Source organism: Diadema setosum, chromosome 17 (assembly GCF_964275005.1).
Source record: "Diadema setosum chromosome 17, eeDiaSeto1, whole genome shotgun sequence".
In the NCBI taxonomy this organism is placed as follows: Eukaryota; Metazoa; Echinodermata; class Echinoidea; order Diadematoida; family Diadematidae; genus Diadema; species Diadema setosum.
The window spans coordinates 1,890,680-1,909,454 of record NC_092701.1 but is presented as its reverse complement, the minus strand read 5'-3'; positions in this window follow the sequence as shown (position 1 = coordinate 1,909,454).

The window sequence follows — 18,775 nt, the reverse complement described above, 5'->3', positions numbered from 1 at the left end:
ACCGCACAACTGCCTCAATGTCTTCAAAGGCAACACATTTCATTGAGACAATGGCGGAGAACACAACCAAACTGAACAAGGACATAGCATGCCGATTGGAGATAGTAACTGTTTTGCAACAAGATCAAATCCCCGATGCCATTGATGCGAAGGATTTCTTTCAAGAGCGTGCTTTGGCCACAGTACTAGAGCGCCATCCAGTTTTCATCCCCTTTTACGATGTCCATAGCAACCCATCAATGAAGTTCACTGAGATTTTACAAGCAATTGCAAAAGATCTAATTGATGACTTGTCAAATCTCCGCTCCACTTGCCAGCATGCAGGTGGTTTTTTAAACTCGTGGAGGGCATATCAGCTCGAGCTGGCTTTGGAGAGATTGTTTTGGGGGAAACTTTCGTTGCCGTCAGATAACGTCCTTTCTGTCAACCTCGGACCTGGTACTGTCAGCGACCGTCGAAGCCTTACCACACTGAGAGGTATCCTCGGTATTGGTCCTGCCAATGGAGCGGCACTGCCAGATACTCCACCTCCTCTTGGCAACTGGACACGCTCCGACATTCAGCAGACTCGAATTAAACGTTTGTTCACCTTTTCAGACTATATGTGTGCAAACAATGCAGTAACTGGAAGGATTTTAGTACAAATCTTGCTGCAAGACCTGCACGGCAGCAATCAAACTCCTCTCAGCATGTATACACAGGAGCGGCCTCCTTCTGGCAAGAGATGTACTGGCAGCATCTCTCTTGACCAGCTCGTAAAAGAGCTGGCAAAAGTTGGTCGATTTGGATTTCCAATGACATTTGGTAAGGCACTAACAATGCTTGTCAAAGCTTCACGCTCGCTTGATGCTGTCATTAAAGCAGGTTTTCTTGATTTAAAGATGACACATTTTCCGGCGCTGAAGTTTTTAGACTCCTCGAAGCATCAGAAGGCTACTTGGGACCACAAATCCGTCTGGCAAGTCATCCTGCCCGGTGGCACAGAATCACTTACAGCAAGATCTGCAAGTCTATCTGCTGATGTCCTTGTAAGATTAGAATCAGGTAATTTCACATTTTCCAGGAACCTCAGAACTGTAAGGGACACTACCATGCCTTGGATATTACCTGTGGTCTCTAGGCTAGATGGGAGTAACTTAGACCGTGATCAAACGGTGACTGTTTGTCTCTTTGTCACCTGTATTGCTTTTCTGCAGCTCGGCATTTACATTGATTACGCTCGAATGGCTAATCTAGAGAATGATATGCCTTTCACTCAGAACCATTTGCGCAGACTTGGAATCCTGTCACATTACTTTCTGAGTGGTGTCCATAAACTAAGGGTAATGAGGCTGCACGAGCACATTCCATTTAAGATTTCGATGCCCATTGTTTCTGCACGCGGAAACGCTAAACAGCATAGAAATGTTCCTATTGTTGAGGAGCCAGCAGAAGATGACTTTGCGCAGTTTGGTAATTCATCCGTTGCAGAGACATTACAAGAAGTCGAACAGGTAGAAACTCGGAACTTACCTGCATATTTTAGAAGACCCTGGTCGACCGTTGAGCTTGAATTGCTACAAACTGCGGTCGTCGATGTTACTGATGGGTCAGTTACAAAAATCTACAAGCGTTATGCTAGATTGTGTCTTGAACACTCATTTCCTGTTCGTAGTATTCAATCAGTTAAGCATAAGCTTCGACGAATGAGGACTGGGCAGTAACTCTACTGTAGGCCTGACTTTGATTGCACAGGTTGCGTGCCCCTTTGCTCTCAATCCTAAAAGTGATTCTTTTTATTTTTTTGTGTCTTTCAGAGGCTTGATGTTATTAGTTCTTTCAATTTGATTTCTTCAGTGAACTCGTTGGTTTCTTGGTGTTCTTCTATCTAGACGTTTGGACGTTTTGAAACACATTTTCTGGGAGCAGAATTTGTTTCTGGAAAAATTCTCCCAACTCTGCGATGAGTGTGCAAATTTTTAAAACCATTTTAGCTGATGATGGATGCCTATAGATGATCATTTAATGCAATGTTCGACCAGTTTTACAAGCTGAATTGAATGAATGGACATGTTTCAGTTTAGGGTTATGAATGTGATAGTCATCTCCTTACCATTGGCATAGATTAAGCAATCCTTTCAAGATTTGATAAGCTTGTAGAGGTATTGTCTTACATTTGTTTTTTAGCTCACCTGAGCCGAAGGCTCATGTGAGCTATTGCGATCGCTCTTCGTCCGGCGTCCGTCGTGCGTCGTCCGTCGTGCGTAAACTTTTTACATTTTCATCTTCTTCTTGAGAACCCCTTGACTGATTTTAACCAAACTTGGCAGGTAGCATCCCTAGGGGGATAGGATCTCAATTTGTTCAAGTGGGCACCATACCCCACCTGGGGGGCCCCCAGAGGGGCCCAACCCCCCCCCCCCCCCCCGAAAAAAGATTAAGGAATCTCAAATCTTCTTCTCTAGAACGTGAAGTGATAGAGCTAAATCAATACTATGAATTAGTACATTGATGAATGTAGTTTCAAGTTTGTTCATGGCGGAATCAGGGGTGCCTCCCTTGGGACCCAGGGGAGGGGGTGGGGAGGGGTCCTAATGGGGCTCAAATTGAACATTTTCATCTTTTTCTTGAAAATACCATTATGAATTTTCACCAATGTTGGCAGTTAGCATCCCTTGGGGGATCTCATTCCTATCAAATTGGCACCATGCCCCACCTGGGGGCCCCAGGGGGCCTAGATTTGGACCAAAATTGTAAATTTTTATCTTTTTCTGGAAAACCCTATCACAAATTTTCACCAAACTTGGCAGGTAGCATCCCTAGGGGGACAGAATCTCAATTCCATCAAATGGGCACCATGCCCCACCTGGGGGCCCCAGGGGTCCCACCTCCCATCCTGTAAGGAATGTTTACAGATTTTCTTTGAAACCAAAAGTGATTGAGCTAAGTTGATACAATGAGTCAGTATATTGATGACTGTTGTTTCAAGTTTGTTCATGGGAAAATCAGGGGTGCCACACCCCCTTGGGACCCAATGATGCTTGATGGGATGGGTGGGGGGGGGTCCAAATGCGGGCCTAAATTTTTATATTGCTGAAAACAACATAATGGATTTTCACCAAGCTTGGCACATAGCATTCCCCTGGGGATAAGATTTCAAAGTGTTTGGATGGGCACCATGCTTCCCTGGGTGCCCCAGGGGGTCTAAACCTCCAAGATTAATGAATATTCAATAATATTTTTTTTTTCTCTACAACGTAGTTTTAATCAAAAGTGATAGGGCTTCAAGTCTTTTTTTTTCTCCCCTAAGCTGTATAATCCAACATCCTATAAAGTACAGTGTACTTGGTAGGTATTTTTTTACCAGTGTGATGGAATATGTAAATGGACATTAGGCCCCCACTCTCAAAGCTACCCCCACCATAAGTTTCCAATGTTCTCAGGTAAGAGTCTGCAAGAATGCATGGAAGGTTAACTTGCGATACTCAGGTGAGCGCGTGACCCCCTGGTCTCTTTTTTCTTTAGAGAGAGAAAAAAAAAATCAGCTTCAATCTGGTGGTGTACTTGACTGAGGCAGCAAGTCTGGGGGGGGGGGGGTAGCTCCATTGTTGCAGCAGTCTTTACTGAGTGCAAATAACTTCTTTTAATTTACATGGTATTGAGTTACATGTAGTCTTGCTTCCAATGTGTGTCCACAAGACTGTGCTTGGTTTCGTAGACATACAGAGTTTAGAAGGTAAATCACGTACAAAAAGTTAAAAATTGCAAGTGTCTGTTTTCACTAGTTTTCAAATTTTACGTTCTCTCATATGAATTTCTTATATACACAGTGATATTCTGCATCTATATATATGAATATAATTATCTAGACACCAAATTAAACCATTAGAATGCCGCTGGAGTGATAAAAGTTCTGACGCTGCTCATTATGATCGTCAAAATTTGTCACAAACATGCTACAGGGACAACTTATGATTGCTATGCAATGATAACTTTGATAACACAACCATGTATACAACAATAGCCTACTAATAGCCTTCCCCATGATGATAGTCACTTGAGGGAGAGGACTTTTAGGACAGACATAATAACATAGTCTATCGTTAGACCTCTATGAATATTAATGATGATATATTTAGTCATCTACACACATTTAAAGATGTTGTTTTAGCCCTGCAAGAGTGGCAGGGCTGTACACCTCACAGATAGACGGAGAGGCAAGCTTTGTAGTTAAACATGACACAAAGTGAAATCTTTCTGTGCATTCCGGGCTGGTAGTACAGTATAATCAGTATAGTATGTAGGTCTAAGTCTAGACCTACATAGCTTTAGCCTAGTTATTGCTTTAAGATTTTATGCGAGTAGCTGTACACAAGCTACCTTAGTGTCGCGACACGGAGTCTGGTAAGGGCTAATGCAAGTTGAGCTGATCCTAACAACAGTGTATAGCCGTCTGTATCAACTGCAAGTCTGAGAAATGGGGCACGTTCTGCTTCTACTTGTATCATAAACACATCCACTTTTGAGTAGAAAATTGCACTAGGCGAGAGTCACCATGATCTATTCTAGGCTATACTAGCTCATTCTATTAGATCGAGAGCTTAGATAAGTTCTAGCGCCACTATAGCTGTTCAAGCTGTTCATAGTAGTTGCCTGGTTGATGTCTCATTCAGAGACAATGTATTGTGAAACAACGTATTAAACTCAGCCACTTGATCGTTTGACATAATCTAGACATTTGGATAAGTCAGCATGTTCAGTTATCTAAGTAGAAAACTACAGAGGTCAGTGGTGCAAAGGCAGAAAATCGTGCTCGTGCATGTAACTTTTTTCAAAATGTCAAGTTGACATTTTCCTCTGTTCCAAGGTACTAGTAACGCGATCACTTTCCCCGGCCCCTTTAGCTTTCATAGTCCAGGTAGTGTAGAGGGCGCTGTTGGTGATACTGCCAATCACCGTTTTGCATCGATACGAAGATTACCTAACGGTAGTTGAGCTGTCATCGTAACGTTGCTTTCGTTGTCTTCTCTGCGCATCGCGCAGTCTGTAGTAATGCCAGGGTGCGTGCATAATGTTCTTCTTATTATGACTTCACAAAAGAAGTTTGCTAAAGCTTTCATCCCTCTCAGCCGAATCGTGAACGGAACTGTGATTGGACCACTGACTACAGTGGATCGGACTTCTTCGGACTCGGGGAAGTGGTTTATGGTTTCAGGAAATTTCATTCTACAGATATGGCACAAGCCCAATTGTACGATAGAGTGTCAACTGCCTTAACTGAAAAAACAAAACAAAAAACATGTCATTGGTGTTTTCATGGACCTAAGCAAGGCATTCGACACTCTTGACCACACTATCCTTATACGAAAATTGCATTGCTATGGAGTTCGTGGCATTCAACTAGAATGGTTCAAAGATTACTTATCGAATAGAAAACAATAATTATGTCTACTATGAATCTGTTAACTCTGAAGTATTTCCTATACAATATGTGACGTCCATACTGAATTCATACTGAGACGCTACTCTTTCCAGTGTATATACTATTAAGTAAATGATATTTCTAAGTCATCTATGTTAGTGCAATATATTATGTATGCCAACACCATCAACGTATTTTGTTCCAATTCTGCATTCCCTCCTAATAACTCTTAATACTGAATTACCGAAATTATCTACACATTTTAAAGAGTAATATATTTTTACTCAACTTAAAAAACACAAATTTCATTTATTTTGATAATAAGAAGCATAAAAATGAAATGCAACATTTGCATATTATGGTGGATGGCATCCCACTGGAACAAAAAGAAAGCATCAAATTTCCCGGAATTTACCCAAATGAAAATATGAAATGGAACACCCTTGTGCAATACATCTCTGATTATGTGTCTCGTAATGTTGGTATAGTCCAAAAGCTTAAGTATTATGTCCCTAAGAATATTTTATCTATGTTATACAACTCGTTGAATCATTGACAACATTGACAATTACTTTACAAAGGAAAGCTATACGTATATGCACCAACTCAGGTTATCGAGATCATTCAGATCCTTATATATATATATATATATATATATATAGATATATATATATATATATTTGCAAAACTCACTCTTTATGTTTCGCTCACATAATAGTCAATTTTGGTCTTCTTTCTCGTCATCATTTCAATTAAACAAGGACACTCATTCTTATCCCATCAGACAATCTGATACATTTCATTTACATAATCCTAAAACAGTGATGGCTCTATATATCAGACACACCGGACCCGATCTCTGGAACTCTCTTCCTTCTCAAATTGGAAGTTTAAAGTCCTTGTATTCTTTTAGGAAAGCTGTAAAAACAGTGTTACTTTTTGATATCACTAACTTCGTTGTCATTGTTCGTGTATGATACACAAAATTCCTTTGTAGAAATATCCCCGCATTTCATGCATTATGCAATCATGTAACCAACCATGAACTGTAACTGTTCACCTGTACCTCGGTGAGAAATATTTTGTCATGCCTTACTGATAGTGATCCAGGTGAACTAACTTTGTATAAGCCTTTAGTGAAAGCAGACATACCTCTCCTTTCCCTTTCTCCTTTCTATTATCCTATCTCTATACGCCCGTTATCCCTCCCTCCTATTTTTCTATGTACGAGGGCTGCACGCAAATCAAGCCACGCTTAAGCTGTTGCCCTGCTGTATTATTCATTGGAATATTGTATTGCTGGTACGTTTCTGCTGTACATTGTGTAAAGGCAATGAAGAAAGGAATATTTTGTCAACATGTTTATGTATTTGTATGGCTCCAACAATGTATGCATACATACATGTACATGTATGATCATGTACGATAATAATACAGGAATCAATAAATCAAATCAAGAATATAACAAATCAAGTATGAAATGACTTCTATTAGAAATGTAATTTTTTACGTAGTTACAATGTGAGATTGGGGAGATAGAGTTAAGACTTTAGCGAAAAGAAAAAACATGTGTGTGTGTGTGTGTGTGCGTGTGTGCGTGTGTGTGTGTGTGTTGGCGTAGTGTTGGAACTGTTGTATAGAAATTCACCAGCAACACCTACTCACTAGTCAAAGTCAGAGAAAATTAAAGGGAGAGTATAGTTTTAGTTGAGAGCTATCTTTATTTGCAGGTTTCTAAAATTTTTTTGATGAGATAATGAGAAACCTTTCATGGAATATGAAAGAGCGTGTATCCAATTGGGTTCCAATGTTTACATGATGAAAAGCAGTTATGTAATTGCATGTAATTCCAATATAAGGTTCAATGTTTATCTGATAAAAAAGCAATTATAAAATGGCTGAGATGCCCAAACCAGACCCTCCCTAACAAAAGGTGGGACCTATCCTTTATTAGGATTTCTTAGTTTTACTTTTTTTTCGGGGGGGGGGGGTGTCTCAGCTATTTCAAAACTCATTTTCATCTCATAAACTTTGAATTCCTCTTTAAAAATAGTACTGTACACACCCTTTAAAGGTTCCACATTGTTCTGCCTTCCTGTTATCTTGCTTTTTATTTAACGAAATCTCATCTTGTAAGGTAAAATTAGCAGTGCATCAAAACAAACACAACGTCAACTTAAATTTACTCTTTGAAAGCACCGCATGCACTCGAAAGAGACAAAGCCCCAATACTGAATATGCATTAATTTAAGATAAACTGATGCACAATAACCTCACATCGCCCTGCAAAAGTAAACAAAATAGATATCAAACACCTATAGATGTATACAATGTTCATGTTATCAGTTTCAATGTAAAAAAATTTTGAAGGTGTCAATCAACCTTCAACCTTATGCTCGTTTGTATATGTGCCTGTATGGCTACCGTTTTCCCTTTTCATGTTCGTGAAGTCTAAGTTTTAGAATGAACAGGTGGACCTATATATACAGCAAAATAATTACTGATCACAATAAAGTCCAATCTATTGAAAGCTAATAGAAAAAGACACAAATTACACGACCCCAACCTAACTAAAATCATTGCTTCTTTTAGATTGAATGCGCTTATTTGAAACATGGATGCCGTTTCACGAATTGGAATGACAGACACGATTCCGTCGCAAGCTAGAATTGATTTCAATTTGATTTGCTGAAATGCGTTCTTCTATAGTAGATTTGACTGACGCAAATCAATATCGATTGCTCCGATTGTGAATTTAAATGACCGGACTTTGAATTTGACAATATGACGATTGAATGGTCGGAATAGGAACTGGAATTACAAAATTATGGAATTGACAGGGAACACTAATGTCAGGAATCGCTGTATCCGCCATAACATTGCGAAATTCCTGGCGAGCGAAGGTTTCCAAGTAATTATCACAGAGGGTTTGCCGACATAATAATAACACATCTACTGACTCAGCGAGGAGAAAACGAAACAAGTCACTGAAGTGTTGTGGGTCAGTGACCCAGAGAGAGACAGGGAGAGGGAGGGGGAGAGAGAGAGAGAAGGGGGCAGGGGGGGGGGGAGATGGGAGGGGAGGGAGAGGAGGTTGGAGAGAGAAGAAAAAAAAAAACAGTGCGAAGTTAAGCTGCTACAAGACCTTCCGATTTTCTAAGAAGCTAGTTGGATTTTCAAAGCCGCCTCTATACAGCCACAACTCTGGAACATTCATTTTTCTAATCTAACCATGGGCCTACTCCACATTGCTAACGCGTACGTTTTCTCCTATTCGAAGATAAAACATGGTATACGTCATAGATGAAAGGATCTGTTAGCAGTAGGTACTTCCAGGATTGACCTCGAAATACATGTAGTGCCTGCAGTCATTACAAACAAAGAAACAAGAACAATCGACAGTTGTCTGGTGACGCAGAGTTTTCACACTGGAGAAGATATTACATTACGTCTCATACGGAGCAGTGTTGCGTTCGAGAATTATCGAATTATCAAAGGCAGAATTCAATGCACGTGAGCCTGACTAGAGACCTGTTCTATTCCGATCAAGTTTACCTATTTTGTAATGTTACACTTTTCGGCGGCATCCATGCAATTAATTTCCCCTGCCCATGCTTCTTGAGCGTTTATCCTTCATATTCTTCATGTCACCTGTTTGAGATTTGCTGACTCCGACGTTCAGCATAATTCATCTTGAATAACGGTAACCAAAGCCCAAAGTAATCTGATACCCCTTTCAGGTAATCGCGGTTCAATTATCCGCATCCAAATAATGCGGATGAAGTAGTCAAAATCGCGTTCATATATCCCATGAAGTGCGCACTACTTTTACGAGCACCCGTTCATATAATGGTGCGAAGGACGGAGTTATTTGTCATGGTTACGGCGCACGCCTCTATAATGACGTAATGTTTCCGGTGAATAGCCTCACGTGTATGCACACCTCTCGCGCGCTCAAGCTCAGCAATCAGCGGTTGTGCGGGAAATCGAGTGACCTTTGACCGAACTGTGGAATGTTAGTGCGGATAAGTCGTAAAACGCGTTCATGTATTCTCGATCTACTCCTCATGCTGCAATTATGCGCATAATAGCAGCATCAGAATAATGCGCACTTTTCTACTCCTCTCCCGTTCATGTAATCGAAATTTTACGACTTAGTGCTCCTATTATCCGCATCCACGATTACCTGAAAGGGGTATGAATTGTTCATACAGCATCCACTAGTGACATCAGGAAATAGTTGACCACCCGGTTGTCTTAAATTGTGCTATCTTCGATGTGATTTTTGTTGTTGTTGTAAATGTTTCTATCTTATATTGATGGTCAAGTCTATTCAAGGTCCTATACGATCACTTGGTTCCAGAGTTGGAGATTGTTGCTCCTTAACCTTGGAATGTTTTTTTTTCACTCCCTCCTTCTCATTCTTTCCCCATCTCGAAACTATACAACCCCTTTAAGACCACCTGGCCTTTGAGATGTTTGTCTCTAAACAGAGCATGTATGTTAAAGGACAAGTCCACCTTCATATGCATAAGGATTGAGAGAATGCAGCAATATCAGTAGAACACATCAGTGAAATTTTGAGGAAAATTAGACAATCCATTCAAAAGTTATGAATATTTTAAGTATCTGTGCAGTCACTGCTGGAAGAGGACACTATTACAGTGTATGATGTGACATGCATACAACTATATAAGAAAATGAAAAGAGAATTTGACAAAACTTTACTTTTTGAATAAAGGGCCCATTTTTTCGACTTGCTACTGGCGTATGTTAAGGAAAATATATTATTCCCCCTGCCTTCTGAAAGAGAGAAGTCGAGTGTTCTTTTGTTATACGAGAAAAATTAAAATATGTTGAATTTTCTTTATTCTTTCTTTATATCGTTGTACTCATATGACATCACAAGCTATAGTAGCCTTTTCATCCAGCCTTGACTGAGCAGAAACTTCAAAAATTCATAACTTTTAAACGGATTGTCCGATTTTGCTCAAACTCTCACTGATGTGTTCTACTAAAATTGCTGCATTCACTCAACCCACATGTCTATGAAGGTGAACTTGTTCTTTAAGTTATTGCTCCCCAGTGGACTGCCACCTGTTGTGGTCTGGAGATGGGGAAGTAATATACAGTGCTACACATTTATGTAAAATAGACACTACTATACACATTACAAATTTCCCACAAATATTTGAGCTGACATGTGTGCATATCACAGCCATCACGTCTCGTTGAACAATAAATATCCTGTATTATCGACAGCTCTGAATAAAGCTCCTGAATTTACTTGCTGCACAGTACTTGTGTCTGTCTGAGATTTTCTTGCCTATCCATGATTTGTAGTGATAGATATTCTTGGCAAACAAAGGATATTAACAAACAGAAATTTATCTCTCAACTAAAATCTCAACATTCGCCATTCTTTCAACGTCAGTGGACGTAATTCAGCTTTACTAACTTGTCTATAAACTAATAAAGGGTTCTAACTTCGACAGCGACAGGCAGGGTAACAATATAAGAAATATGATGGGAAACTGCATGATCTGCTTATGGTCAAATAGATCGCAAATCATCGACCATATTCGGGTAATTTCTCTGTACAAATCTGTATGAAGAGATGAACACCAACAAGAGAATGATTTTATCCTGCTATATACGGTGTTGCATGGTGTAGAAAAAAAAACGCAACCAAAGCAGGCATTCAATTGCAACTGAAAATTGATATCAGATCATCTTTCATCCAAACTGGGAAGTGGCAATACTAGTATACATAACCAGGGAGGCGGAAGCTAAATAGATTTACAGTTGAAATGTACATTACAACGGTATGCTCATCCCTCAGATTAAGACAAACCAGCTCTGCATAAAATATGCTGGATTGTGTAATGTGGTAGTACTCAAATGTTACCGTCTTCCTCGCACGTGGCCAAAAAAAAAGAAAAAAAAAAGAAGTAGAAGTGTTGAACAGTACACAGAGGCTGGACAAGGAAACTGAAGAAAAAAAAAATACGTGGAATTCATCACAAACGCGTACCTCCAAAACGCTTTCCGGAATAAAAGGAGACACCTCTCTCTCCACTCCACCCCCCCCCCCCCCTCCTCCATTTAGAAATCGGGTCTGCATCTGATAAGTATTGATAAGCTTCTGGGCTCAAGATTTTTTTTTTTCGGTATTGCCACTCGTCTTGTGAAAGGCACACTATATGCATCTCCGAAGTTATTTCGCTCGCAAATTTCACAAATACGCACATAATAATCATATCATGGCAACACCTCTGGATGAGCTCGATCTCGAAGTAAGAATGGATGCTCTAGAGGAAATGGTGATAGAGGAACTGAAAAAATTCAGTGAGGAAACGAAACGTCTTCTGGCTGAACTAAAAGATTTGAAAGATCAGCTTGAACGGAAAGTTCGTAAACGACCGATAGACACGGGTAGTGACGAAGGGGACGACGACGACGACGACGACGACGACGACGATGATGATGTAGGGGGAGGATCTGCTAAAATACCAACCTCACTGGCGCAGCTAAGTCCGGCTGTGAAAACAAAAATTTCGAGCTTCACGGCATCGTCGTCATTCCAACCAGGACCTGGTGAAAAGATGCCTATTGTTCAACTGGCCTATTTTCGGTGGTGGACATCGAAAAACAAATCCAGTCTCACAGGTAGGACATAATAATTTACGTTTAATCACTCGCTCCACTCAGCATATTAAAGGTTTTGGCTGCCAATTTCGCTCTCATGTCATTCAATTTAATATTGGAACCATTCATTTTGACAAATTTTCTCAGGCGTCAGATAACCGCCATTCAAAATCGTTTTTCTTCGATTAAGTAAACTGATTTTGCGATCGACATCGTAATATGCGCATTCTTCATTGAATGCGCATACATTTTACTTTTATGTTCATCTCTACCTGTCGCTATAGCTCGTTCCAAGTATTGGAATTTGCATATGGGCATTCAAATTAAACCTGTACAATGTTCATCAAAAGTTACATAACTCGTATTGCGCTTTAAATTGAATGTTAATAACGTGTACATGTGCATATATCATACGAGATGATGTGTGAACTTTAATAATAATAAGATCACAAATCAGAACGATTAAAACGAAAATACAGAATATCGAATAAATGTCATAACTACAGTATGGCGATCAAATAAACTTATAATGAAGAAAAGTGAATATGAAGAAAGCCATATGTGATGACAAGGAAAAATGAGGATTGTCATCCCATGTGCAGAAAACCAAACAAGCCCTGGATGTTCAAATAGCGAATTGCTGATGAGATTTGAGATAAATAGTAGCTATTTTAGCAGCGCTGTCAATGGCTGTACTGCATTACCATGGTGACCACAGTGCACTGCTCTGTCCTGATAGTGAAAAAATGTGCAAAGCCCTCCTGCAGCTTGTGTTTACTTTGATGTATACCTAGGAGAAATAAGGACTGCCTGACGAAACAAAGTCCTCTCACAGCTTTCAGCCAAAAATCATAAAGTGGGGAAAAAAATCAGCTAGACGAGCTGATCTCGGGCAGCATAATCAGCAGTCAACGGCAATTTCAATGTCCTGCTATTTTCGAGTTTTCAGGGTTTTTCTATGGCTCGGTCGTGACAGCGGAGTGGAGGTCGTGGTCAAGCTCACTTCCTCTTCAGGGGTCAAAGAATTGATGCACATAAAGTCTCCGTCCAGTCTGGGGTCAGATTTTATTTTTAGCTGTCTGTCTTTAGGATGTGTCAATCAGACAGCAACTGGTATATTTCCCTGTCATCTTATCTGTTTTCATTCATACACACAATGAGATCTATTTGCCCTGAACTTGGAAGTAAAAACGACCCCAGAAACACTAAAGAGTGAGGGGTCAGTGGCGGTGTTCTCTCTATGGTCAGTGATAATGAGGCCCTGGGCCAAGAGGCACTTTATCAAAAGGTCAGCCAGAGCGGTCAACTGTCCTCTGTGGTGCTGCGCTGCATTGTGACATTTTGCAGTGCCCACTTCCACTGCCCATACATCACAATAAGAAACTGTACGAATACAATATCAGGCACCCATCCTAGTTTTAAACAGACTTTCCTCCTCATTTCCTAAATCAATGTAAATAGAAGCTTCAAGAGGGTTTTGCACTTTTTTCACTTTCAGGACAGAGCAGTGCCCTGTGGTCACCATGGTAACGCAGTACAGCGCTGCTACATCACATTCAATGATTAGCTATACATAAAATTACTCTTGCTTATTTATAAACAATAACATGCATTACGAAATTGAATGCTCCATTGTGAAAATATCTTGGTTTTTTTTTTTTTTTTTTAAGTAATTGAAGGTGCTTGTTGAGCCCATCGCACTAATTCGAATGCGCAAACTTAGATTTCCACGTCCAAATACAAATGAATGCTTACATCCGAATTTGAAAACGAATTTGAAAGCATTTTTGACCAAATTCATTTCACCTTGAATGCACATACAATGAAAAAAAATGACGATTTTAGGAAATTGGCTAGGAAAACCTATTAGCATATTGTTTTTAAATCCCATAGATAGAAACACCCATGCCATACTATTTGAAATGTTGCGTGTATTTACATTGGTTTCTGTCCAAGTTTCTTTTATATTTACTTGCGTAACACACTAAATCCCGTTTATGCTTCAATAGATTTGCTATTATTTTATTCCCAGAAAGTCGTTATCCTTCTACAGGTTAGGACTTTTCCTTGTTTTTGTTCGTATTTTACAGACTAGCATACTGATAGCGAAATTGCCGGTATCATTTAAGCCAAGACTGGGCATATTCGTTTCAAGGTGTAGTACTGCCTTGAAACAGCGAATTATGTCATGATTTGTTCTGAGTATTTTGTCAAGAGCAAGAATAGCGTGTAGGATGAGATCATTGTGTAGTGGCTTTGCAAAGCTTTTAATCAAAGTAACTGGCCGCATCGTGCGCAATTTATAGATGTGGGAAATCAAATTTACAAGTCTCGCGCCCCTCACTCATCCATTTAAGTTCCTCATTATAATTATTTCTATTCCATAATGATTACTTTTTGGGGAGGTCCTGAGATTACCTTAAAATGATTGTCATCTCGGATAAACTCATCTCATTTTATTGGTCCTATAAAAGTATCGTGATCCGCCTATACAAGGGATGACAGATTAATACAAGAAATGTTCCAGGAATTAACCAAGTTGTTTTGGACATCTAAACCACAAGTCATTAGAGGGGTCCATTGGGATAGTGGTCAAGACAGATGTGTGGCAGATTAGGAGACATTCGACGCCATCACCACTCAATATAAAACAAAAATTTGGCAGTTCACTCCTGGAGTTTGGGATAATTTATCTGAATGTCAACACTTTGGGCTTTTAACATTGCCGCTTGCGTCCGACGATGAATGACTCACACTTCTGCCTTCTGGTTAATGTTGTGATTTCTTCAGCCAGTTCATTCGATTGTTTTGAGGAGGTACATGTAAAAAGGGCAATGACTGTCGAGGATCAAGAACCTGCTGGCAGAAGCTTTAACCTTGCACGTAACAGAATTGGGGAACTAGTCTGCAAATTTAGACCCAAGAGGGATATTCTGTCTAACCCTAACTCAATCGCAGAACTCTTATTCAAATTCGGTTAACTCTTGTACTTGGCATGTATCGAATGTCTTCACCTAAAGCACAACCTAACGTTTCATAATCATGAACTGAAGAAAATACTTAGGCCTAAACTCATTAATAAATGAATAAACACTTGCAAGTATCACACTGGATTATTCCACTGAATGATTAGAATGCGATGTAAAAAATAATAATAATAACTCCTACAACCAGAATCTAAAGTATATAAAGTCGAAATATATTACATGTGGTATTGATAATCAATCAACAAACAAAAATTTTATTCGACAGAAGGTTTTATCTGAATGACAACAGCATCACTATTTACAGCCGTCTAAACTCTTTTGTAGCATGAAGGTGGTGTCCACCAAAAAGTCACAAGCAACACTAATGAGAATCAGATCAACCTATGAACATGTTGAGGTAATTAAGAATCAAAACAAATGTGAAATAATATCCTATCAAATTATCCCACACTACAACGCAATCACTTCCTGTAAGCATCTGAACATTGTTTAAACACAAATATCTTCTTTCATTTAGCATGAAACAAAATGATGCAAGCATGACTATCTTTGTCTTAAAACATCTTGCATTCCAAGTAATTATGATTTATGTCAAAAGCATTTAACTGTGTGCAGTGTCTCATTCACTTGTACTAATGTTATTCTACATCATTCATATACACGAAATAAGCTGCAATTTGCGTCATTAAAACGACAGCATCTTCATTAGACATAGGTCATACCTGACCTAGGTAAATTGCTTATAAAGCGGTACATCTGTAGTATGCACTTAAACAAATACATCAAAATCAAACTGGATTCAGAGGAGTATCAAATCAAAGGGATATAGGCTTTACTTATTATTCTTTACTACACATCTGCTCCTGATATTGGGTCATCCTATCTTTTGGTTTCATTTTCCAAAATGATACTGATGCCTCATACATTCGAGTCATTATCAGTAAAGCGTTACTTTACTTCAGGGAAACATGACTAAAGAGTATAGAAGCGCATGCACTAAGAGGGAACATCCTCCCGATTTTGCGTAGTACGCTTATGGGCAGGTCGTCATGTTAGGATGCAAACCGCCGGGTGATCGATAGAGGGCGTATTTCTGAGTCCGTTTCATTTCATGGGGCATACAGGATAAGAGATGATTCAGGACCTCATTAGGGCATATAGAAGTAGAATTCCTGCCTAATCATGAAATAGAATTGAAGAATAATGTTTTAATCTTTCCAATCTATAGTCCATCAATGTTCGCCGGCTGATTTATGGCCGTATGCAAGCCTACTTGTGTCCAAAGCCAATTAGTGCTTATGTACAGAATGACGTTGGGTGCAGCTCAAGTATCGAGGGCATTTTCTCACCCTCCTCCTCCTCTCTCTCTCCCTCTGGTCTCCCTTATATCTCTTTCATCATCATCATCATCTTCTTCTTCTTCTTTCTCTTCTTCTTTTTCTTCATCTTCTTTTCCTCTTTCTTTTTTTTCTTCTCCCCCTCTCCCTCCTCCTCCTCTCCCTCCTCCTCTTCCTTCTTCTATTTCTTCCACCTTCAGTTTGGGCCGTGAAAAGAATTTCAGTTCCATCATTCATGTTTTCAAGTCATCAGTGATTCTTTTTGTCGCATAGACTAATATTCCCATGATATTATTCCGTGGAAAAGATAAAACATATCCGTAATAAAATTTTTATGAATGATTCAATACTGATGGTAAGAGCAGACTTTTTTCACTTTTCCTTGCCAAGCTGACTTATGAATCAACTCTTTCTTATGACTAAAATACGATAAGGAAAATTCAATTTGTTATATTAAGAAATTGCGTTCCTTAAATAGATTGTCTGGGGAGGATTATGGTACTGTATACCGATGGTTTATAGGCCTACCACAATTCCCTATGTATTTATTATTAAAAGAAGCGAACAACCGAAAAATATGAATAATGGAATCGATATTCATATCATTCCAATGATATTACAAAGGCGGGTCTACAGCCAACATGGCCCGGTAATAGAGAGAGAGAGAGATTGAGAGAGAGAGAGAGAGAGAGGGGAGGGGGGAGGGAGACTAATACAAAAAGCGTTTTGAGGGTACGTTTTAGTTAGGCCTGCATATACTTTCATTAGTTAGCTCGAACTTTAAGGGACAACATTTTGGAACAAAAATAGGCATTTCTTCAATTTTATATCATACTTTACTAGAAATGATGCTTCTGTATGATATCACAAGGTCCTACATACATTTGAAACCTTTTATGCCCTGTAAAAAGAAGAAAATGAAAGGGAGGCAGAATTTTCACCAAAAGGCCACTTGATATACGCTCCGGACGATCCAGCGGCTTGCAACCTAAAATGGCCGCCGTTGGGCTCTATTGCGTACTACGCGTACTACGCGTGCTACGCCCGTTCAAGTGTAAAATCGGGAGAGTAAAGCCCACGAGACCGACACCACACTTAAGGGCTTTTTACACTTGTGTTTCTTAACCCCGGACTTTCTCTGACCCAGGACTATCGTTAGTCCCGTACCAATTTTTTCAGCTTTTTACACTTGCCAATTAGTCCCGTACTATCTCTTGTCCGGGGCTAAGGAGAAAACTGACCTTTTTACACTCGTATTTCTTAGCCCCGGACTTTCCAAACCACATGAATATTCATAATTACGCTGTGTACTGTACACGTACACGCGCGCGCCGGCAGCACTTGACTACCTCGTTTCTGATTGGTCAGTGAGGGTCGGACTTCGTCTCCGTCGCTTAGCCCAGGATTATTTTTTCGTTCTGTTTACACTCACTTGCTTGGCACCGCAATTGCGGTGCTAGCACCGCAATTGCGGTGCTAACCCCTGCTATTTTGCAGGGCCAGATAGTACCGTACTATCGGTGGGGCTAGCCCACTTTGGCAAAAACGAGTGTAAACAGAAAGTGGGCTAAGGATAGTCCCGTACTATCGGTGGGGCTAAGGCCCCCCCTTAGCCCCACCGATAGTCCGGGGCTAAGCAAAAATTTACAAGTGTAAAAAGCCCTTTAAAGGCCCACGAGACCGACGCTACGCATACAAGGCTCACGAGACCGACATTACGCAAAGAGGTTCACGAGACCGACACTTAGCAAAGATGGCCCAAGAGACCGACAGGATGAACAGCGCTACCTATAGACCAATAAATTGTACAGGGTGTCCTGATAATGGCATAAGGAAGTTTTGAGAGATGGAAAAAGAAGAGTTGCCAGGGTGTTACCCCATTAGTTGCCCCCACCGCTAGAAATGATCAGGATCTTTAATAATTGTGTTTGCGTGGTTGTGTGTTTGTGAAAAAAAAAAATGAACAAAATTCAGTGAAAGCGTGCAACAAATCAAAGGTTCGCCTTAGGTACAATGATACATATATTTTTATGTGCTTGTTTATAACAATTCTTTATGAAATAGACATACCTTCACCTTCCTTTTTTTTAATAATTTTTTTAGGAGGTAGAGGAATTAATCCCCCAACGCCATCCCTGTCCCTTTCCGCAAAACACAAATTATAATTTATGTGTACTAAAAAAACCCAAACAAACACTGCCTGTGCCTTTCCGGTTACAGCTCGTTATTCCGAAGGTTCGTTATTCCGAAGGCTCTTTAGTCCGAAGATTCGTTATTTCGAAGGTTCGTTTTTCCGAATTTCATCTTCGGATTAACAAATCTCCGGATTAACGAACCTTCGGAATAACGCCACAAATGTTCGGATTAACGAACCCTTTTTCATTTTCGGATTAACGAACCTC